Below are 15,570 nucleotides of genomic sequence, written 5' to 3'. Positions count from 1 at the left end.
GTGTGCAATCCCACGCTCCTGCCCCTAGTGTCCAGAGCGGCGTAGGACACTCAGGATCCCCACCACCTTCCAAGCGGAAGAGGAAGAGTGCTCGTCCAGTAGAGGCTGATGCCCCAGACACGGCTACACAGTCCGGCCCGTCAAGGAAGCCCAGCTTCAATGAGGCCGAACTGAATGCACTTGTAGAGTATGTGTCCGCACATGACCGCGAAATGGTGATTGTTGCAGGATCCAAGACCACACCTGCACAACGTCAGGCACACTGGCAGACCATTGCGGACATCATAAGTGCCCTTGGAATCGTGAGGCGCACAGCTAATGAATGCTACAAGCACTGGAATGACCTGAAGCGCAGGGCAAAGAATAAGCTGGCCTCAAGTCATGCCGCAACTCTAGTGACTGGAGGTGGGTCTCCAGCAGACGACATAGAACTCACTCCACATGAGCAGGTTGCTGGGACCTATGTCACGGAGGTACAGATCCAAGGCATGGGAGAACTGGCAGATTACAGGTATTGTCCGGTGAGTGCACATGCATGTGTGTGTCATCCATGTGCATGGTGTGTGTGGGAGGGCTTCTGTTTGGGTGCCAGGGGAGGGTGTGTGTGCCTGAGTGGTTTGGGTCACCCATGTGCCTCTTCCTATACATTCTTGGAACCAGCATTTGGGTATAGCAGCATCTCTTCGGCCAACATTAGACATCCAGCCCAACACCACGCCAGTTGCCCTTGGAGTGTCATCTTGCCACAACACTGTTGCTTATTTACCTCTGTTTATTCAGGCAGATTGTTTGCATACCACCACTTTTACTCAGGATTTATCAGTCCTATTGTCACATGTCTGACATGGCTATGGTACAGTGGACTGGCTCAGTTTCCTGGACATGATTAGTTTAGACATGTCCCTGTGCTATAGGACCATTTTTGACTGGCAGCTGCAGGTTAAACATTTGAACCATTACAATGAAAATAATCAATTATATGAGCAAACTGGACTGAATGAACAATTGGTGACCTCCTCTCCCTCTTCACTTCATTGCTAGGGTACATGCCATCTGTGTGATGGCATGTGTATTTGACCTGCCAATCACTGGCCAATGTGTGATGCCACTGCTAGGCAGCATGCAGCAAATGTGTTCATCTTCCATCTTGGTGTCATCAATGTGTGCCATCTGCCTCCCCATCACACGCAGTGACGGTGCATGCATGGGAGTGTTTTAGTCATGTGGGACATGTGTCAATCAAGTAGCCTCTCAGCCCTAATTGTGCGCCATAGCGCTAATGCCTGTTTGCATTTGTTTTCTTTTATGTCTTTGCAGGGGAAGACGCACTTGATACTGCTGGGGTTGTGGAGATGGTGCAGACCCAGGAGGGGTCTGAGGGCCGACTGACCACCAGTGAGGAACGTGGTGTGGTGGTGGGTGAGAACCCACAACTGCTGCAGGTCGTGCTCTCAAGGGGTGTCTCTGGCTGCACCTCCCCCGAGCTGTATTCAGGTGTCAATTCGGATGATGAGACCTACGTGCTGTCGCAGGTGAGTGTTCCTGGGAGGGATTCTGTTCTGTCCGACCCACCTGCACCAGGGTTAGAACCCTCAATGGGGATGTCAGTGTTGGCAGGTACGCCTTTGGTGGTTACGGATGCAGGGTCACACTCCGCGACATCTGATCCTGTTCCTGGGCCAGCAGATCAGAGGGGGAATGCAGTCCTGCAGCCTCAGGCAGTGCCGGCACAGCAAGGAGCAGTTCGCCTTGCCCCAGACAGGTATGGTGCCCGCCGACGTGGTGGTCGTACACCACCTGGCAATACCTCATGGGAGAAATCCATTTACGGTATGGCAACCCAACAGGCAGCATCATCAGAGATGATGGCTCAGGCCATGGAAAGGGTGGCCACTTCCATTGTCCCCCCCGAAAGGCTGATGGAGCGACTACAGCAGGCAACCGACTCGATCTGCCAGTCACACAGGGAGGACATGTTGGCGTCCGACAGGGGCAGGCGGGCGGCACTGGTGACTCTGCAGGAAGCCATCTCCATAGATTCCCAGGGCCAAAGGGAAGCCCTGAGGCTGGAACTCCTTCACCTCAGGACGACTCTTGTTGAGCTTGAGGCTTCAACAAACCGAAGGACAGAACAGCAGCTGAAGCATCTCACCCGTACGCTCTCAGCTGAGATGCAGGCAACGAGGGCGGAGGTCCGGGCATCCCGTGAGTTGTTGCATGGGGACCTCCGCACACTTATCCTCCAGAACGAGACCTACCACACCCGCATGCTTGCAGCCATGGAGGAACAGACTAGGGCTTTGCGTGGGCTGCCTCCCATAGTGCCACCACCTCCTGATGCAGCTGCAGAGGGTGAGGATAGCGACAGCAGTGATACTCCCACAATAGGGTAGCCGTGTAGGCCATGAGCCCATGGAGGTGTTTTTTTTTTCGCAAGATCCACACAGGTGGGTTTTGGTGTGCACCCTGTCCTCGGACCTCCTGGGTGGCCTCCCCCATCCCCCCGGGCCCATTAATGGCCATTTTTGATTTTTTTTTTGTTTATTTATTTATTTATTTTTGGGACAGTGTGTTGCCTTGTGTGGCTCCCGTGGGCATACTCTGCATTGTGGCTGGGCACATGCAGGCTTGTCATGGATTTGGTTCAGATGCTTGGGTTTTTGTCACACACACCCCTCTTGCTTCCCGTTTCCATGGGCTTGCAAAGGGTGTGCCCAAGTGACATTGACGTACATGGTGACATTGGACTCCCATGAGCTGTGTGGGCAGTCTGTAGTCAATACTGTGTATAGATTCATAGTGCATATTGTTGTTGTATTGTACACTGCATGGTGTATTGATATGTGCCTCTGCATCCATCTCAATCTCCATATTTGCAGGTCCATTCCTCATGTCTTCACAATGCGGTCCACCTTGGAACTGGAGTCCATGTTGTAAGCAGCGCACCTACACTCTTGCGTGGCGCTAACACTGTATACTTGCAAGTGTTCGGAGGGCTGTCATCATCAGGTGGTGAGGCTAGCTAATTTTTAAGTCTGTAATGTCATGTTTAAGGTAGGTTGAAGGTTGTGTAGGTGATTGGTATTCTTGGTAAGTATTTGGTAATGTCGGTTGTAGGTCCTGCATTACTGTGAGCATTTCATGTGTGGACATGTTTCCATTAGGGACACTGTAGCTGGTGACAATTGGGGCATGTTGTGGGGATTAATTTCTTTCCTCTCACATTGCATGACATGCCATGGTGTGTTGTGTGGCCGTGCCAGGGAGTGGGTGGGTGACATGGCACTGTTTTTATGTAGTATTTTGCGAGTGGGTATTCATTTCTGCAGCATGGAAGTGTCTTTTCATGACACTGCATTGGTGGTGTTTGTGTAGGTAGGGATGCACACATTGTGACACTTCCACATGAACAATCTCGGGCTGCTATGGTTCTGACAGTTGACAGTCCCTTTGTTCGTCTTAATTGTCAGGTCGAGTCATCATTGCTTATCAGATGGTATGTGCCAGGCCTGGTGCACTCCACTGGGGTGTGATTTCTATGTGAAGTAATTAGCCACCAGCTGCGTACGGGCTGCCTCACCCCGTGCCCTCTCCCCTCCCATGCGCAGCGGCCCTGCATGTGGTTGGGGATGTGGGGGCACCACCATGTCCACAGCCAGGCCACGGCGTGTTGCAACATTGTGCAGGACACATGCTGCCACTATGATCCTGCACACTACTGGGGGCGCATATAACAGCTGCCCGCCAGAACGGTCAAGGGAGCGAAAGCGTGACTTGAGCACTCCGAATGTGCGCTCCACTATGCCCCGGGTTGCAATATGGGCTGTGTTGTATGTTACCTCTGGAGGCGTGATGGGGTTCCGAATTGGCGTCATCATGTGGGTGCTCAGAGGGTAGGCACTGTCCCCTGGTGAGGAGGTGATGGGTATCATTAGTGGGGTAGTGACATAACTCTGCATCTGACATGCATGCATGTGCAGTGGCATTCATACTCACCAAGCAGCCATGTATCGCCATGCCGCCCAGCTTCTAGGTCCCGGCTTAGGGTAGACATTCGGTAAATGAAGCTGTCGTGGGTGGACCCTGGATAGTTGGCATATACTGAGGTGATGATTCCCTTAGCATTGCATACTACCTGCACGTTGATGGAATGCCAGTGCTTGCGGTTCCTATAGATGTGCTCAGATGCCCTGGGGGGACGTAGTGCCACATGGGTGCAGTCAATGGCACCTAGCACTTTTGGGAATTGTGCCACACCGTAGAAATCGAGGGTGGCAGCCTGCCTTTCTGCAGGTGTCCTGGGCAGGTATATGTGCCTACGGACTGATGGGCGTGCAGTGATGATGTTCAAGACCTGGTGTAGGCAGCGTGACTGCGTGGCTTGTGACACCCCACCCACTATGGCACTTGTCCGCTGAAATGATCCTGTGGCCAAGAAGTGCAGTACATTGAGGACCTTCTCCAGGGGGCTGAGTGCTTGGGAGCACAGGGTGGGTGATGTGAGGTCATCCTCCCACTCACTGACCAGGTCCAGTATTATGTGTGGGGGAAACCTGTACCTCCCATACACCTGGTCATCAGGCATCCCAAAAATGCTGGTTCTGGGAGTGAAAATTCGGGCCCTCACTATCCTCCTCCTCCTCCTTTGGTAACCCACGGCCACTGCTGCTAGGAATGGTATATTCATCCTGGCGTATGAGCTTGTTTATTGTTTGCGCGCACTTTTATGCTGCGCAGGTCGACGTACGCCTGCTTCAGGCTGGCGTACGTGTCTCAGGATTGGACCATTTATTTTTCGGCACGTCGTAGGCGAACGTGTGAATCTTCCCGCCCACCCCAGGAATACACGTAGCACGCTCTCCCAGGCTCAGTCGCGGGTAAATATTCCCGCCCACCCCTGGAATACATATACCCCACTCTCACAGGCCCAGTCGCATGTGGAAGTTCACACGCACCCCGTAGTACACGTACCCAGGCCAATCGCGTGTGCAACTTCCCGCGCACCCCGAAGTACACGTACCCAGGCCAATCGCGCGTGGGACTTCCCGCGCACCCCGTAGTACACGTACCCAGGCCAATCGCATGTGGAACTTCCCGCGCCGTCCCCGAAGTACACGTACCCAGGCCAATCGCGTGTGGGACTTCCCGCGCACCCCGAAGTACACGTACCCAGGCCAATCGCGTGTGGAACTTCCCGCGCACCCCGAAGTACACGTACCCGGGCAAATTGCACGGCTGGGGGGTGGGGGTGCAGGGGGACATGTGTGGGAGCCTGGTGGAGGCTGCCCCTGGTGGCTGGGGGTGGGGTTGGTGGTAGACATGAGTGGGGGCCTGGTGGAGGCTGCCCCTGCACTGCTGGGGGGTGGTGGTAGACATGGGTGGGGGCCTGGTGGAGGCTGCCCCTGCACTGCTGGGGGGTGGGGGTGGTGATAGACATGGATGGGGGCCTGGTGGAGGCTGCCCCTGGTGGCTGGGGGGTGGGGGTACAGGGGGACATGTGTGGGAGCCTGGTGGAGGCTGCCCCTGCACTGCTGGGGGGGTGGGGGTGGTGGTAGACATGAGTGGGGGCCTGGTGGAGGCTGCCCTTGCACTGCTGGGGGGTGGGGGGGTGGTAGACATGAGTGGGGGCCTGGTGGAGGCTGCCCCTGCACTGCTGGGGGGTGGGGGTGATGGTAGACATGAGTGTGGGCCTGGTGGAGGCTGCCCCTGCACTGCTGGGGGGTGGGGGTGGTGGTAGACATGAGTGGGGGCCTAGTGGAGGCTGCCTCTGGTGGCTGGGGGTTGGGGGTGCAGGGGGACATGTGTGGGAGCCTGGTGGAGGCTGCCCCTGGTGGCTGGGGGGTGGGGGTGCAGGGGGGCATGTGTGGGTGCCTGGTGGAGGTTGCCCCTGCACTGCTGGGGGGTGGGGTGGTGGTAGACATGAGTGGGGGCCTGGTGGAGGCTGCCCCTGGTGGCTGGGGGGGTGGGGGTGGTGGTAGACATGGATGGGGGCCTGGTGGAGGCTGCCCCTGCACTGCTGGGGGGTGGGGGTGGTGGTAGACATGGGTGGGGGCCTGGTGGAGGCTGCCCCTGCACTGCTGGGGGGTGGGGGTGGTGGTAGACATGGATGGGGGCCTGGTGGAGGCTGCCCCTGGTGGCTGGGGGGTGGGGGTGCAGGGGGACATGTGTGGGAGCCTGGTGGAGGCTGCCCCTGCACTGCTGGGGGGTGGGGGTGGTGGTAGACATGGATGGGGGCCTGGTGGAGGCTGCCCCTGCACTGCTGGGGGGTAGGGGGGTGGTAGACATGGATGGGGGCCTGGTGGAGGCTGCCCCTGGTGGCTGGGGGTGGGGGTGGTGGTAGACATGGGTGGGGGCCTGGTGGAGGCTGCCCCTGCACTGCTGGGAGGTGGGGGTGGTGGTAGACATGGGTGGGGGCCTGGTGGAGGCTGCCCCTGCACTGCTGGGGGGTGGGGGTGGTGGTAGACATGAGTGGGGGCCTGGTGGATGCTGCCCCTGCACTGCTGGGGGGTGTGGGGGGTGGTAGACATGAGTGGGGGCCTGGTGGTGGAGGCTGCCCCTGCACTGCTGGGGGGTGGGTGTGGTGGTAGACATGAGTGGGGGCCTGGTGGAGGCTGCCCCTGGTGGCTGGGGGTGCAGGGGGACATGTGTGGGAGCCTGGTGGCGGCTGCCCCTGGTGGCTGGGGGGTGGGGGTGGTGGTAGACATGAGTGGGGGCCTGGTGGAGGTTGCCCCTGCACTGCTGGGGGCTGGGGGTGGTGGTAGACATGAGTGTGGGCCTGGTGGAGGCTGCCCCTGCACTGCTGGGGGGTGGGGTGGTGGTAGACTTGAGTGGGGGCCTGGTGGAGGCTGCCCCTGGTGGCTGGGGGGTGAGGGTACAGGGGGACATGTGTGGGAGCCTGGTGGAGGCTGCCCCTGGAGGCTGGGGGGTGGGGGTGCAGGGGGACATGTGTGGGAGCCTGCCCCTGGTGGCTGGGGGGTGGTGGTAGACATGGGTGGGGGCCTGGTGGAGGATGCCCCTGGTGGCTGGGGGGTGGGGGTAGACATGGGTGGGGGCCTGGTGGAGGCTGCACCTGCACTGCTGGGGGTGGGGGTGGTGGTAGACATGGATGGGGGCCTGGTGGAGGCTGCCCCTGCACTGCTGGGGGGTGGGGGTGGTGGTAGACATGAGTGGGGGCCTGGTGGAGGCTGCCCCTGCACTGATCGGGAGTGGGGGTGGTGGCAGACATGAGTGGGGGCCTGGTGGAGGCTGCCCCTGCACTGCTGGGGGGTGTGGGTGGTGGTAGACATGAGTGTGGGCCTGGTGGAGGCTGCCCCTGCACTGCTGGGGGGGTGGTGGTAGACATGAGTGGGGACCTGGTGGAGGCTGCCCCTGGTGGCTGGGGGGTGGGGGTGCAGGGGGACATGTGTGGGAGCCTGGTGGAGGCTGCCCCTGGTGGCTGGGGGGTGGTGGTAGACATGGGTGGGGGCCTGGTGGAGGCTGCCCCTGCACTGCTGGGGGGTGGGGGTGGTGGTAGACATGAGTGTGGGCCTGGTGGAGGCTGCCCCTGCACTGCTGGGGGGTGGGGGTGGTGGTAGACATGAGTGGGGGCCTGGTGGAGGCTGCCCCTGGTGGCTGGGGGGTGGGGATGGTGGTAGACATGGGTGGGGGCCTTGTGGAGGCTCCCCCTGCACTGCTGGGGGGTGAGGGTGGTGATAGACATGAGTGTGGGCCTGGTGGAGGCTGCCCTTGGTGGCTGGGGGGTGGGGGTGGTGGTAGACATGGGTGGGGGCCTGGTGGAGGCTGTCCCTGCACTGCTGGGGGGTGGGGGTGGTGGTAGACATGGATGGGGGCCTGGTGGAGGCTGCCCCTGGTGGCAGGGGGGTGAGGGTGCAGGAGGACATGTGTGGGAGCCTGGTGGATGCTGCCCCTGCACTGCTGGGGGTGGGGGTGGTGGTAGACATGAGTGAGGGCCTGGTGGAGGCTGCCCCTGCACTGCTGGGGGGTGGGGGTGGAGGTAGACATGAGTGGGGGCCTGGTGGAGGCTGCCCCTGCACTGCTGGGGGGTGGGGGTGGTGGTAGACATGAGTGTGGGCCTGGTGGAGGCTGCCCCTGGTGGCTGGGGGGTGGGGGTGGTGGTAGACATGGATGGGGGCCTGGTGGAGGCTGCCCTTGCACTGCTGGGAGGTGGGGGTGGTGGTAGACATGGATGGGGGCCTGGTGGAGGCTGCCCCTGGTGGCTGGGGGGTGGGGATGGTGGTAGACATGGGTGGGGGCCTGGTGGAGGCTGCCCCTGCACTGCTAGGGGGTGGGGGTGGTGGTAGACATGGGTGGGGGCCTGGTGGATGCTGCCCCTGCACTGCGGGGGGTGGGGGTGGTGGTAGACATGAGTGGGGGCCTGGTGGAGGCTGCCCCTGCACTGCTGGGGAGTGGGGGGGTGGTAGACATGAGTGGGGGCCTGGTGGAGGCTGCCCCTGCACTGCTGGGGGGTGGGGGTGGTGGTAGAAATGAGTGGGGGCCTGGAGGAGGCTGCCCCTGGTGGCTGGGGGGTGGGGGTGCAGGGGGACATGTGTGGGAGCCTGGTGGAGGCTGTCCCTGGTGGTTGGGGGGTGGGGGTGTTGGTAGACATGAGTGGGGGCCTGGTGGATGCTGCCCCTGCACTGCTGGGGGGTGTGGGGGGTGGTAGACATGAGTGGGGGCCTGGTGGAGGCTGCCCCTGCACTGCTGGGGGGTGGGGGTGGTGGTAGACATGAGTGGGGGCCTGGTGGAGGCTGCCCCTGGTGGCTGGGGGTGCAGGGGGACATGTGTGGGAGCCTGGTGGAGGCTGCCCCTGGTGGCTGGGGGGTGGGGGTGGTGGTAGACATGAGTGGGGGCCTGGTGGAGGCTGCCCCTGCACTGCTGGGGGCTGGGGGTGGTGGTAGACATGAGTGTGGGCCTGGTGGAGGCTGCCCCTGCACTGCTGGGGGGTGGGGTGGTGGTAGACATGAGTGGGGGCCTGGTGGAGGCTGCCCCTGGTGGCTGGGGGGTGGGGGTGCAGGGGGACATGTGTGGGAGCCTGGTGGAGGCTGCCCCTGGTGGCTGGGGGGTGGGGGTGCAGGGGGACATGTGTGGGAGCCTGCCCCTGGTGGCTGGGGGTGGTGGTAGACATGGGTGGGGGCCTGGTGGAGGATGCCCCTGGTGGCTGGGGGGTGGGGGTAGACATGGGTGGGGGCCTGGTGGAGGCTGCACCTGCACTGCTGGGGGTAGGGGTGGTGGTAGACATGGATGGGGGCCTGGTGGAGGCTGCCCTTGCACTGCTGGGGGGTGGGGGTGGTGGTAGACATGAGTGGGGGCCTGGTGGAGGCTGCCCCTGCACTGCTCGGGAGTGGGGGTGGTGGTAGACATGAGTGGGGGCCTGGTGGAGGCTGCCCCTGCACTGCTGGGGGGTGGGGGTGGTGGTAGACATGAGTGTGGGCCTGGTGGAGGCTGCCCCTGCACTGCTGGGGGGGGTGGTGGTAGACATGAGTGGGGGCCTGGTGGAGGCTGCCCCTGGTGGCTGGGGGGTGGGGGTGCAGGGGGACATGTGTGGGAGCCTGGTGGAGGCTGCCCCTGGTGGCTGGGGGGTGGTGGTAGACATGGGTGGGGGCCTGGTGGAGGCTGCCCCTGCACTGCTGGGGGTGGGGGTGGTGGTAGACATGAGTGTGGGCCTGGTGGAGGCTGCCCCTGCACTGCTGGGGGGTGGGGGTGGTGGTAGACATGAGTGGGGGCCTGGTGGAGGCTGCCCCTGGTGGCTGGGGGGTGGGGGTGGTGGTAGACATGGGTGGGGGCCTTGTGGAGGCTCCCCCTGCACTGCTGGGGGGTGAGGGTGGTGGTAGACATGAGTGTGGGCCTGGTGGAGGCTGCCCTTGGTGGCTGGGGGGTGGGGGTGGTGGTAGACATGGGTGGGGGCCTGGTGGAGGCTGTCCCTGCACTGCTGGGGGGTGGGGGTGGGGGTGGTGGTAGACATGGATGGGGGCCTGGTGGAGGCTGCCCCTGGTGGCAGGGGGATGAGGGTGCAGGGGGACATGTGTGGGAGCCTGGTGGATGCTGCCCCTGCACTGCTGGGGGTGGGGGTGGTGGTAGACATGAGTGGGGGCCTGGTGGAGGCTGCCCCTGCACTGCTGGGGGGTGGGGGTCGAGGTAGACATGAGTGGGGGCCTGGTGGAGGCTGCCCCTGCACTGCTGGGGGGTGGGGGTGGTGGTAGACATGAGTGTGGGCCTGGTGGAGGCTGCCCCTGGTGGCTGGGGGGTGGGGGTGGTGGTAGACATGGATGGGGGCCTGGTGGAGGCTGCCCTTGCACTGCTGGGAGGTGGGGGTGGTGGTAGACATGGATGGGGGCCTGGTGGAGGCTGCCCCTGGTGGCTGGGGGGGTGGGGATGGTGGTAGACATGGGTGGGGGCCTGGTGGAGGCTGCCCCTGCACTGCTAGGGGGTGGGGGTGGTGGTAGACATGGGTGGGGGCCTGGTGGATGCTGCCCCTGCACTGCGGGGGGTGGGGGTGGTGGTAGACATGAGTGGGGGCCTGGTGGAGGCTGCCCCTGCACTGCTGGGGAGTGGGGGGGTGGTAGACATGAGTGGGGGCCTGGTGGAGGCTGCCCCTGCACTGCTGGGGGGTGGGGGTGGTGGTAGAAATGAGTGGGGGCCTCGAGGAGGCTGCCCCTGGTGGCGTGGGGGTGGGGGTGCAGGGGGACATGTGTGGGAGCCTGGTGGAGGCTGTCCCTGGTGGTTGGGGGGTGGGGGTGTTGGTAGACATGAGTGGGTGCCTGGTGAAGGCTGCCCCTGCACTGCTGGGGGGTGGGGAAGGTGGTAGACATGAGTGTGGGCCTGGTGGAGGCTGCCCCTGCACTGCTGGGGGGTGGGGTGGTGGTAGACATGAGTGGGGGCCTGGTGGAGGCTGCCCCTGGTGGCTGGGGGGTGGGGGTGGTGGTAGACATGGGTGGGGGCCTGGTGGAGGCTGCCCCTGGTGGCTGGGGGTGGGGGTGGTGGTAGACATGGGTGGGGGCCTGGTGGAGGCTGCACCTGCACTGCTGGGGAGTGGGGGTGGTGGTAGACATGGATGGGGGCCTGGTGGAGGCTGCCCCTGCACTGCTGGGGGGTGGGGGTGGTGGTAGACATGAGTGGGGGCCTGGTGGAGGCTGCCCCTGCACTGCTGGGGGGTGGGGCGGTGGTAGACCTGAGTGGGGGCCTGGTGGAGGCTGCCCCTGCACTGCTGGGGGGTGGGGGTGGTGGTAGACATGAGTGTGGGCCTGGTGGAGGCTGCCCCTGCACTGCTGGGGGGTGGGGGTGGTGGTAGACATGAGTGGGGGCCTGGTGGAGGCTGCCCCTGGTGGCTGGGGGGTGGGGGTGCAGGGGGACATGTGTGGGAGCCTGGTGGAGACTGCCCCTGGTGGCTGGGGGGTAGGGGTGGTGGTAGACATGGGTGGGGGCCTGGTGGAGGCTGCCCCTGCACTGCTGGGGGGTGGGGTGGTGGTAGACATGAGTGGGGGCCTGGTGGAGGCTGCCCCTGGTGGCTGGGGGGTGGGGATGGTGGTAGACATGGGTGGGGGCCTGGTGGAGGCTGCCCCTGCACTGCTGGGGGGTGGGGGTGGTGGTAGACATGGGTGGGAGCCTGGTGGAGGCTGCCCCTGCACTGCAGGGAGTGGGGGTGGTGGTAGACATGGGTGGGGGCCTGGTGGAGGCTGCCCCTGCACTGCTGGGGGGTGGGGGTGGTAGACATGAATGGGTGCCTGGTGGAGGCTGCTCCTGCACTGCTGGGGGGTGGGGGTGGTGGTAGAAATGAGTTGGGGCCTGGTGGAGGCTGACCCTGGTGGCTGGGAGGTGGGGGTGCAGGGGGACATGTGTGGGAGCCTGGTGGAGGCTGTCCCTGGTGGTTGGGGGGTGGGGGTGTTGGTAGACATCAGTGGGGCCTGGTGGAGGCTGCCCCTGCACTGCTCGGGGGTGGGGATGGTGGTAGACATGAGTGTGGGCCTGGTGGAGGCTGCCCCTGCACTGCTGGGGGGTAGGGTGGTGGTAGACATGAGTGGGGGCCTGGTGGAGGCTGCCCCTGGTGGCTGGGGGGTGGGGGTGCAGGGGGACATGTGTGGGAGCCTGGTGGAGGCTGCCCCTGGTGGCTGGGGGGTGGGGGTGCAGGGGGACATGTGTGGGAGCCTGGTGGAGGCTGCCCCTGGTGGCTGGGGGGTGGGGGTGCAGGGGGACATGTGTGGGAGCCTGGTGGAGGCTGCCCCTGGTGGCTGGGGGGTGGGGTTGGTGGTACACATGGGTGGGGGCCTGGTGGAGGCTGCCCCTGGTGGCTGGGGGTGGGGGTGGTGGTAGACATGGGTGGGGGCCTGGTGGAGGCTGCACCTGCACTGCTGGGGGGTGGGGGTGGTGGTAGACATGGATGGGGGCCTGGTGGAGGCTGCCCCTGCACTGCTGGGGGGTGGGGGTGGTGGTAGACATGGGTGGGGGCCTGGTGGAGGCTGCCCCTGCACTGCATAGGCTGTGGGCGGTGGTAGACGTGAGTGGGGGCCTGGTGGAGGCTGCCCCTGCACTGCTGGGGAGTGGGGGTGGTGGTAGACATGAGTGTGGGCCTGGTGGAGGCTGCCCCTGCACTGCTGGGGGTGGGGGTGGTGGTAGACATGAGTGGGGGCCTGGTGGAGGCTGCCCCTGGTGGCTGGGGGGTGGGGGCGCAGGGGGACATGTTTGGGAGCCTGGTGGAGACTGCCGCTGGTGGCTGGGGGGTGGGAGTGGTGGTAGACATGGGTGGGGGCCTGGTGTAGACTGCCCCTGCACTGCTGGGGGGGTGGGGTGGTGGTAGACATGAGTGGGGGCCTGGTGGAGGCTGCCCCTGGTGGCTGGGGGGTGGGGGTCGTGGTAGACATGGGTGGGGGCCTGGTGGAGGCTGCCCCTGCACTGCTCGGGGTGGGGGTGGTGGTAGACATGGGTGTGGGCCTGGTGGAGGCTGCCCCTGCACTGCTGGGGGGTGAGGGTGGTGGTAGACATGGATGGGGGCCTGGTGGAGGCTGCCCCTGGTGGCTGGGGGGTGGGGGTGCAGGGGGACATGTGTGGGAGCCTGGTGGAGACTGCCCCTGGTGGCTGGGGGGTAGGGGTGGTGGTAGACATGGGTGGGGGCCTGGTGGAGGCTGCTCCTGCACTGCTGGGGGGTGGGGTGGTGGTAGACATGAGTGGGGGCCTGGTGGAGGCTGCCCCTGGTGGCTGGGGGGTGGGGATGGTGCTAGACATGGGTGGGGGCCTGGTGGAGGCTGCCCCTGCACTGCTGGGGGGTGGGGGTGGTGGTAGACATGGGTGGGGGCCTGGTGGAGGCTGCCCCTGCACTGCTGGGGGGTGGGGGGGTGGTAGACATGAATGGGGGCCTGGTGGAGGCTGCCCCTGCACTGCTGGGGGGTGGGGGTGGTGGTAGAAATGAGTGGGGGCCTGGTGGAGGCTGCCCCTGGTGGCTGGGGGGTGGGGGTGCAGGGGGACAAGTGTGGGAGCCTGGTGGAGGCTGTCCCTGGTGGTTGGGAGGTGGGGGTGTTGGTAGACATCAGTGGGGGCCTGGTGGAGGCTGCCCCTGCACTGCTCGGGGGTGGGGATGGTGGTAGACATGAGTGTGGGCCTGGTGGAGGCTGCCCCTGCACTGCTGGGGGGTGGGGTGGTGGTAGAGATGAGTGGGGGCCTGGTGGAGGCTGCCCCTGGTGGCTGGGGGGTGGGGGTGCAGGGGGACATGTGTGGGAGCCTGGTGGAGGCTGCCCCTGGTGGCTGGGGGGTGGGGGTGCAGGGGGACATGTGTGGGAGCCTGGTGGAGGCTGCCCCTGGTGGCTGGGGGGTGGGGGTGCAGGGGGACATGTGTGGGAGCCTGGTGGAGGCTGCCCCTGGTGGCTGGGGGGTGGGGTTGGTGGTAGACATGGGTGGGGGCCTGGTGGAGGCTGCCCCTGGTGGCTGGGGGTGTGGGTGCTGGTAGACATGGGTGGGGGCCTGGTGGAGGCTGCACCTGCACTGCTGGGGGGTGGGGGTGGTGGTAGACATGGATGGGGGCCTGGTGGAGGCTGCCCCTGCACTGCTGGGGGGTGGGGGTGGTGGTAGACATGGGTGGGGGCCTGGTGGAGGCTGCCCCTGCACTGCTGGGGGGTGGGGGTGGTGGTAGACATGAGTGGGGGCCTGGTGGAGGCTGCCCCTGGTGGCTGGGGGGTGGGGGTGCAGGGGGACATGTGTGGGAGCCTGGTGGAGACTGCCCCTGGTGGCTGGGGGGTAGGGATTGTTGTAGACATGGGTGGGGGCCTGGTGGAGGCTGCCCCTGCACTGCTCGGGGTGGGGGTGGTGGTAGACATGGGTGTGGGCCTGGTGGAGGCTGCCCCTGCACTGCTGGGGGGTGAGGGTGGTGGTAGACATGGATGGGGGCCTGGTGGAGGCTGCCCCTGGTGGCTGGGGGGTGGGGGTGCAGGGGGATATGTGTGGGAGCCTGGTGGAGGCTGCCCCTGCACTGCTGGGGGGTGGGGGAGGTGGTAGACATGGATGGGGGCCTGGTGGAGGCTGCCCCTGCACTGCTGGGGGGTGGGGGTGGTGGTAGATATGAGTGGGGGCCTGGTGGAGGCTGCCCCTGCACTGCTGGGGGGTGGGGCGGTGGTAGACCTGAGTGGGGGCCTGGTGGAGGCTGCCCCTGCACTGCTGGGGGGTGGGGGTGGTGGTAGACATGAGTGTGGGCCTGGTGGAGGCTGCCCCTGCACTGCTGGGGGGTGGGGGTGGTGGTAGACATGAGTGGGGGCCTGGTGGAGGCTGCCCCTGGTGGCTGGGGGGTGGGGGTGCAGGGGGACATGTGTGGGAGCCTGGTGGAGACTGCCCCTGGTGGCTGGGCGGTAGGGGTGGTGGTAGACATGGGTGGGGGCCTGGTGGAGGCTGCCCCTGCACTGCTGGGGGGTGGGGTGGTGGTAGACATGAGTGGGGGCCTGGTGGAGGCTGCCCCTGGTGGCTGGGGGGTGGGGATGGTGGTAGACATGGGTGGGGGCCTGGTGGAGGCTGCCCCTGCACTGCTGGGGGGTGGGGGGGTGGTAGACATGAAAGGGGGCCTGGTGGAGGCTGCCCCTGCACTGCTGGGGCGTGGGGGTGGTGGTAGAAATGAGTGGGGGCCTGGTGGAGGCTGCCCCTGGTGGGTGGGGGGTGGGGGTGCAGGGGGACATGTGTGGGAGCCTGGTGGAGGCTGTCCCTGGTGGTTGGGGGGTGGGGGTGTTGGTAGACATCAGTGGGGGCCTGGTGGAGGCTGCCCCTGCACTGCTCGGGGGTGGGGATGGTGGTAGACATGAGTGTGGGCCTGGTGGAGGCTGCCCCTGCACTGCTGGGGGGTGGGGTGGTGGTAGACATGAGTGGGGGCCTGGTGGAGGCTGCCCCTGGTGGCTGGGGGGTGGGGGTGCAGGGGGACATGTGTGGGAGCCTGGTGGAGGCTGCCCCTGGTGGCTGGGGGGTGGGGGTGCAGGGGGACATGTGTGGGAGCCTGGTGGAGGCTGCCCCTGGTGGCTGGGGGGTGGGGGTGCAGGGGGACATGTGTGGGAGCCTGGTGGAGGCTGCCCCTGGTGGCTGGGGGGTGGGGTTGGTGGTAGACATGGG

This window comes from Ambystoma mexicanum, chromosome 5q (genome assembly GCF_040938575.1).
Source record: "Ambystoma mexicanum isolate Mex_15411 chromosome 5q, UKY_AmexF1_1, whole genome shotgun sequence".
In the NCBI taxonomy this organism is placed as follows: Eukaryota; Metazoa; Chordata; class Amphibia; order Caudata; family Ambystomatidae; genus Ambystoma; species Ambystoma mexicanum.
Note: the sequence above shows the minus strand (reverse complement) of the source record.